The sequence below is a fragment of the Pinus tabuliformis genome, chromosome 4_1, assembly GCF_031772625.1.
Source record: "Pinus tabuliformis cultivar Carrire ecotype Pingquan chromosome 4_1, CPIR1, whole genome shotgun sequence".
In the NCBI taxonomy this organism is placed as follows: Eukaryota; Viridiplantae; Streptophyta; class Pinopsida; order Pinales; family Pinaceae; genus Pinus; species Pinus tabuliformis.
In genome coordinates, this window is record NC_142303.1 from 584,710,559 (window position 1) to 584,717,128 (window position 6,570).

A 6,570-nucleotide genomic window follows, 5' to 3' on the forward strand; every position below is an offset into this window, starting at 1 on the left:
TGAACGCATAGTGAAGAGCAGCATCAGCATGGCACTGCAGATCTGTTTTGGTCTGTTCTGCAGCGTCAATGGGTTTGCATCTTCTGCTGTGGCATTCAGACCTTCATGGTGCACACAAAAAATGGTTATAGCGTGGCCGTGCGCATATGGAGGAGGGTGCTCGCATGCACCAAAGTCATATCTATTCGGTTTTAAGTCTCATTTTCAGGATAGATGCGTGTTTATATCTGATTTTGCCTTTCCAGGATTAGCTGGGAGTTCTTTTTAATGATGTTTTTGCACTTAACTATGGTACATGAAATTAACTCCCTTTCAGATAAGGACATTCTAACCTAAGTTGAGTGCATACTTGCATGCATGAACCTCTCCTAATGGACTCAATTCTCTTGTTAGTTCCCTTATGCAGGGAGATGCACTATTCTTTGCAGTTTTAGGATTAGGGTTTTATTCCTAGCTTAGGTCTCTATTTGTAACCTTTGTGTTCTTTGTCTATCAAAGATGGGTGGGTAAATGTGAGGTGGTAAACAAATTAATTAGTTTTGAGTGTGTTGTATTGTTTTTTTTATGAGATAATAAAAAAGCAAAGGTGTTTTCGAAAGTTGTAGATTTTGTATTTTAGTGCTGTATATTTGTTTTTGTTTGTTATTTGTATTTTTAGAATTTAACATGGTTAATAACTTGATGAAAAATGTAATTTCAAAATGGAGAATTAAAAACTTCAAAATCTCCAAATAAAAAAGTTGTGCTGTTGGCATAAATTACCACATTTTTCAACCATTGCATTAACAACTTTCTAATATTTTAGAACAAAGCCATTAAAATCAATTTCAATGAAAAGTAGTGTTAAGCATAATATTTTTTATTTTTTAAAATTTGGGGAATGATGTCTTAAACAATCAAAATCTAACAATCAACCTTTCAGTTGAAAAATAGTGCACTTATTGACATATTTTTCCTTTTTCAAAGTCAAAATTGCAATTTCGTTAAATTTCAAGTTCATAATAATTAATACTCTTGCAATCACACAACACTTAATTGAAAAGGGAAAATGCTACATGTAGCAATATTATCACTCTTGCAATCAAAATTTGACATCAACACTTAATTGAAAGCAAAAAATGCTACATGTAGCACTCTTATTTTCTCACGGTCAAAGTTGAAATCTGATCTCATAATCTCAGAGCTCAATGTTGTTGTAAATTAAAAAACAACAAAGAGAAAAACAAGGCCATATAGCTAGCGTTCTTGTCACTTAGTTTAATTTAACTATTAGTTTACTTTTATTGTTATGATGTAATTAGTATCAATTAAATGTAATTAGTCAAAAATTTGGTCAGAAGTATTCTGCCAAGCCAGTTAGTTCAAGAACTTCTGTGCTTCTCATGGGTGGCATTGGAAAATTGTATCTACATTGTGAGCCTTTTCTCTTAATACAACTTTATGTCAACTTTTACTCTTAACTTTTGTATGGTGGTGTTCATGTATCTTTTTCCCTGTCGTTTTGTTTATATAATGTTTTATTTAAAACATAGTATTTTAATTGTGGAGTTTCATTAAAAAAAATTCATGTATCACTAGTAATGAACATGCCATCAAAGTCATTATGGTACTATATTATAAATAATAATTACATTAACTACTAATATATTATTTAATTTTTTTGTTGTTGTTTATATGTTTAGGTCGATTTGCCTCCTTTTGAATCAATTTAGTAGTCTACATTTTCATTCTCTGATTGACATATGGCATATGGTTTTCTTTGACATTTGGCTACATATCTCTCTCCAAAATGGACGACTTCTCCCTCTCCACAATGCTTCCGGTTTTTGTTGTGCATGACCTGCTGCCATAACAATGCTTCCGGTTTTTGTTGTGCACGACCTGCTGCCATAACAATGCTTCCGGTTTCTGTTGTGCACGACCTGTTGCCATAACAATGAAATTATGCTGTCGTCTGGCCTTACAACTCATTCAATGTTTTGCTATACCTTGTTCAGAAGTTGTTCAATGCTCATTCAGTATTTTGCTATACCCTGTTCAGAAGTTCAGTGCTCAAGATTTCACAGCGAACCTAGGGAGACCAGAGGAGGAGCGCTAAAGCCCTTTAGGTAGGTGCTAAATACTTATCCACACCTGATTAGCATAGAAAAATAATTACCTGCTATCCAAACTAGTGAATACCAATTGAAGTGCATATGATGGTTTTTTTCGTTATCTTATGTACCTGCTCCAAGATTGGATATATGTTGTGTGACATTTGACCCTGTCTCTTGAAGAAGCGCATGAACACTTCGGATCAAAGAATCCATTTGGTGCCACTGTTAATGGTTTCTCATTATAATGCTAGTATATGTCTTTCAAAATCTTATGAAGCTCAATTACATCAATAACATATTGTGTAGCACTAACTCTTGCGCCAATGCCACTTCCACTCAACTCATTTGCTGTCCCCAAAATGAAAATATTGGTTGTCGGAATGTTGTACAAATAAACTAGATTAGCAAATCGCCAATACTGAAAGAACTAATGATAGAAGGCCCAGTTAAATGAGATTGCCAAATTCCCATGCATATATCTTATAACCATGGTCGATTGTGTCAATGTGTACTGAGTAAAGCTATGAGCATTGCTTGAATTCCAAGGACCTCCCAAATGACCATTTGCAGATATTTGATCCGAGGGTTTCGACCCTGCGACATTGGGTCGTTCAAAGCTTCCCATGCACGCCAACTCACTCAAAAACCGCCAATGATGTGGGTGATTGGTTTGAAGAGCTTGTTCAAAGGGTTGAATATGGTAAAGACTTGAGGGACAAGTTATACGCAAGGCTTACGAGAGAAAATCTCAATCAGTGCTCTTCTTCATCAACGGAGTCACCAGATGTCAATTGGGTGAATGAGCTTGTCAAGTAATTGATTTAGGGTTTTAGGTTTTTCTTCATTCGCAGGTATTGACCTTTTGATGAATTCGTAATTTTATTTCGATTGTTTTTCATATTTGTAGAAGTTGGGGACTTCAGTGGTTTTTACTCGGAGACATGAGAATAGTGTTGCATGGCCAAGTTCGCCATGGGGAAAAGAATTACTAAACTTGGGGAATGTACAAATGAAGATGGGTTGACCTAATCATAAATTTACAATTTGATGTCTGCTGAGCTGCAGTGAAAAGTGACAGTGAATTTTTGTGAGGGCAATGATGTCGGCCCTCTCTATTTTGCCTTGGCCAACAAGCTGCACATATATTTTGGCAAATGGTAGGTTGCTGGATGGGCAGAGCCTGCCTTCTTTTAATTTTTTTGGGATGTAGCTTAACATCCTATGATGCTTTGTATATACAATATTAATAATCGATCGATCGTCAGATTAGCCATGATAGTGAATACTTCCACTTTTTCTATTCATGTCTTAGGCTGATACAATAATGCATTAGTTTTCAGGATTCAGAATTTATCAACAAGTGCTTCACTGAATCTATGAGGCAGAATGTTAGTTGGGTGTAAGTAGGAGTGTTTACCCCCACGATGACCATGTTTAAATTCCATTGAGCATGCCTCACCTGAAGGGATTGTAACAAAATAGAGAAGATAGTGTTTATGTAGGTATGATAACCACTTCTTCCCATTGTACACTAAATGGATTCTCATAGTCCTTGAGAGGCAAAAGGTTATCGTGTTTTTGCGGCAAACTTGTTCAACTTGTCCCATCTGTCCATGGTAAGGCAACCTTTTGAGAACCCAAACATCTTAGAAGCATCCCTAGCAAAAGGATGATAGGGTTGTGACAGAGGTCCAACGTCGTATATCATTTTGTCTTGCAAAGTTCCACCCAACCTGATTTTGAGTGGTGAGAACGTTGCATGCCACCATAATTTCCCATTGTATTAGACTTTTCTCTTGACAATGTTACATATCTTGCACTCTATCTTATTGAAGCTAAAAAGTTTTAAAACAGAAAAGCACTTTGTCTCAATGCCACTTTTTCTATTCATGTCTCAGGTTGATACAGTGATGCATTAGTTTTCAGGGTTCAAAATTTATCAACAAGTGCTTCACTGAACCTATGAGGCAGAATGTCAGTTGCGCTGTAGTCTAGTGGGAAGTAGGAGTGTTTCCCTCCACGATGACCAGGCTTAAATCCCATTGAGCATGTCTCACTTGATAAGGGATTATAACAAAGTAGAGAATATAATGTTTATGTAGGTATGGTAACCACTTGTTCCCATTGTACACTAAATGGATTCTCATAGTCCCCGAGAGGCAAAAGGGTCTACAACAACAGAGGCATTCTCATCTTCCAATGTTTAGTTTTATTAATCTATGTTGTGTCTACTTTAAAGTTTGGATGTTTGGAGGTCTCTTTTGACCTTTTAACCACTACCAATAAGTACATCCTCCCTTAAACTGGTAGACAAGCCTTTTGTTCTTTCAAAAAGAAGGTTCATTGTACCTTCACTCTCTTAGAATAGATCTGCAATGTTGTAACATAGATTAGGGATGGATAAGGGTGATCAAGAGATTTGATCCTTTTGTCAATGAATACAAACTATAGATGTATATTATATTAGTCCTTATGTCTCCTTGAACAAGGCTTTTATGCCCTACAAATGCTTTCACTAGGCTTGGTTTTATTTATGTAATTTTCTACTATTTACTCTGCTTTCTGTACAACACCTTTCATACCCTTGCCAAGATTTGTAAGGACCAATTCAGCTAAATGCAACTCATAATAGAAAACTGGGGAATTATTTTAATAGAAGGAACAACCATAATTTGTCATTCGGCATTAACAATGGAAGTTTCAACACTAATAAGAAATATTTTGACAGTAAATTTTAGTGAGTTATAACAGAATTTCAGAGTTCAATAACCACAAGAGCAACTATACCAGTGATGCACCAGAAAAAAAACTATGGAATATAAGGTAATTCAATAAATGAATAGATAGAAAATATGTTGGTATTAGAGGTAGTATGGATGTTGCTCTATCCCCACTGCCTTAGAATTTGGATCTAAGGCAGAACACAAATGTATATATATGTTGCTACTCTGCTACAAGACTTTAAGGTGGGTTTCAAGCACTGTCAGATTTCGGTTTCCTTTATGCTCAGAGACAAAATAGGAGTCGTGACTCCCCTTTCTTGGTAACTATAGCATTTAGTTCAAATATTCTTTAAGGTTATATAACCCTTTAAACAAGGAACATGCTCAGGAATTCTTTTTATATAGCTTGCACTTTGAATGCACAAAAGTAAGATATGGATTTCCTTTTTCATAGAGAATTTGCTTCATAACTTTGGCACTTTTGACAATGGTCTACAAATAGAACATATGCTCAAAATAGTCCTCCAATGAATTCGATCTCAGATTTCCTTAGTGCATGGGTGTAGAGCAAGTATCTTAGGTCTCAGAGTTTTGATATCTTGGAGATTGTCTTTCTAGGGAAGATATTGGAGTTTTGCACATAAATTCGAGAATTTGGATGGAGGTGGCAGAGCTTGTGGGGTCTCTTTTGACCTTTTTACCTCTGCCAATAAGTATATCCTCCCTTAGGCTGGTAGACAAGCCTTTTGTTCTTTCGAAAATAAGGTTCATTATACCTTCACTCTCTTAGAATAGATCTGCAGCTTTGTAACAAAGATTAGGGATGGATAAGGGTGATCAAGAGATTTGATCTTTTTGTCAATGAATACGGACTATAGAATCTAGATGGATATTATATTAGTCCTTATGTCTACTTGAACAAGGCTTGTATGCCCTCCAAATTCTTTTGCTAGGCTTGGTCTACTCATGGGAAATGCTAGCTAGCAAAAAACAAATGAAGCCTTTAGTAGTGAGTTCCTTAGTCTCTTTCTCCATGGCATGTAAGGCAAATCGCATATCTGACACATACCCTGCTGCTTCCATCTGCAGTTGCAATTTCTCCAACATGGGATAGATTCTGCCAACCAGTGGATGGGATCTGTCTCCTGCCACAAATGTATGCACCCTCTTTCTGGTTTGCATCCGGCTACATCTTGGCTCCTTTTTCACGCTCTATTTCTCATCATTTTCCTCACCTTTACTAGATCGTCCCACTTTCTAGCAACAACATACATGTTTAAGTGCATTACATATGTTCCAATATTATATGGTTCCATATCAATCTGGTAAGTTTTTTTTTTAAGTTCTCTGCGTCATCCACTTTCCCAACATGGGCAAGAAGATCAATCAAGCAACTATAGTGGTATGTAATTGGTTTAACCGTGCTAGGCACATGCACAAATCATATCTGTCCATGAGACAACATGTTCAAGCAGATTATGAGCACGTTATAAGAGTTTTAGAAACATTGTTATAGTTTTGAGAAGGTTTAGACACATAACTTACATGCATAGCATGGAACTTAAAGCATTTTTAATTTATGCCAAAACATGTTAAAAATTTATGTGCTAAAAGGTTAGCCCGTCTTTAATAGTGATGTGAATGACAATGTCACTAGCTCATGTGGTAAGTTGTTTATTAAGTTTTCTGCCTCATCCATGTTTCCAACATGGGCAAGAAGATCAATCAAGCAGGTATAGTGGTCTGTAGTT